Source organism: Buceros rhinoceros, unplaced genomic scaffold (assembly GCF_000710305.1).
Source record: "Buceros rhinoceros silvestris isolate BGI_N320 unplaced genomic scaffold, ASM71030v1 scaffold4361, whole genome shotgun sequence".
NCBI lineage: Eukaryota > Metazoa > Chordata > Aves > Bucerotiformes > Bucerotidae > Buceros > Buceros rhinoceros.
The window spans coordinates 1,177-3,143 of NW_010393610.1; positions in this window are offsets into that span (position 1 = coordinate 1,177).

Here is a 1,967-nt window from a genome sequence, read left to right on the forward strand (position 1 = left end):
CCTATGAAAAGTAATCCTTATTTAAACAAGAATAACAGTGAGATTATTCGTGTTGATAAAGAACAGTTTATATACTCTCTCTGTGTATCCCTATATATATATAATAATCACATTTTATAAGGTGAACTGATGTCCTTCTTATTTTTCCAACAATAAAAAGAATGGAGACAGCAGTCTGTCAGAAGTCCCTCACAAACTGTGAGTAAGATATTGCTGGCTAATGGTAGATGATGACACTGGTGAGATGTCTGTGTAAAAATATTATGTAGCCTTTGATGCTGAGTGTCTCTCAGATTATTAGAAATGGCATTTGAGGCATTTAATTAAGAGCTCCTCTGAATTTTTCAAAAGGCTGCAGTAATCTCTAATGTGAGATCTCGGGAAGGCTGGAAAGTTGAGTGAAATGTGAGTTCATTTTTTCCTGACTTTCACAAAGAGGGAGTGTCAGGGGATTTTTTTTCAGTGTCCTTTTCTAATATAATTTGTATTGCATAAAAGAAAGTGTAGATAAAATAGAAATCTTTATATTGGATTTATGAAGGTTTGCACATCTGCAGTCAATTATTTTGAATGTAATACCCTAAATCCAAGACTTCAGGTTTCAGCTTTTACTGTAAGAGCATGCAATTGTAATTCTGGTGTTTACTGCAATTTCGTTTTTACAACTGTCTCCTTCGTTATCACTTAATGGTGTGCTTTACAGTGCTGGAGCCTTTTTATGTCAGCCATCATTTATCCGGACCCTGTCAGTACCCCGATACTGCTGCTCTTGATGAAACAGCAAATAGCTATTGCCAAGCAGAGCTGCTGGTTGACCTCATCCACATGCTTCTGAAAAGTAGCACAGCTCTTGGCATCCTGCAGCTGTGAGCACTCGTCCAGGTCCAGCCCTTCCTCACCTCTTGGTGAGGTTGTGAGGGTACCCCAATACGGCAGTCTCGTCATTCAGGACGTTGTGCTGGAGCTCTGCCCTCTCCCTCTGTAGGACATGGCATTGCAGCATTCAGCTTGGTCTGTTCTGATGTGACAGGATTTTTTTTTACTAGAACTCTGTAGTTTGATTTTTCAGAGGTAACTCCTCTCTCTCCTGAGAGCACAGTGGTGCCCACAGATGTTGAGCAGGGAGCACCCCTTTGCAGGGAGCGCTGAGGAGCATGCAGGCAGGCTAATGAACATGGGGTTTGACGGTGTGTTCCCTGTTCTGCTTTCCAACCTTCTACACAGGTGATGGCCTCAGAGCTGCTCCTCTCTGCCTCGTCTAGGAGCACAGAGGCTTTTTTTCTGTTCTGACACCAGAAGCATGCGAGATTTCCATCATGTGCCAACTCCGACAAGCCAGCACCTCAACACCTCCACAAGCCTGGCTCTTTTCACTAAGGAGGCTGTATCACTTAATCAGTAATTCACTGGTTAAACTAGTTTATTTAGAGTTGTACTGGGTGTCCGTGCCCAGGTGGAGGGTGAGGATGCAGCTGGGGCAGCACTGGGCTGGGCACAGCTTGTGCCACATGATTTGAATGGCACAGCCCGGCCGCCCAGACAGGCCAGTGGCACCTCAGGGAATTGGAGTTAAGAAAGGGGAAAATGCCATGTGGCAGGAAAAAAAGTTGTGAGGAGGAGATAGGAGTGAAGCTGAGCATTGGAAAAAGGCATGGGATAGAGGAAGGTTTGTCTCCATGTGTCACTGTCCAAATGTATCTTTAATTGGCAGTACGTTAAATTACTGTTCTGCCTGGGGGGTACCGGATAAGTCATCTGCCTGTCTCAACCCTCAAGCATGTTAATCTGATTTTTCTCCGCTGTGCTGTTGACGAGGTGGGTCAGAAGGCATCTGGGTGGGTGTCTGGCAGCTTGCCAAAGGCAGCCCACTATTAGTGGGGCGGGCGGGGGGAACCTCCAAACCCTCCAGCAAATATTCCAGATTGGTTTTCAGGGTGCTTCAGTCTTCTGTTTCCTTACAAAACCAC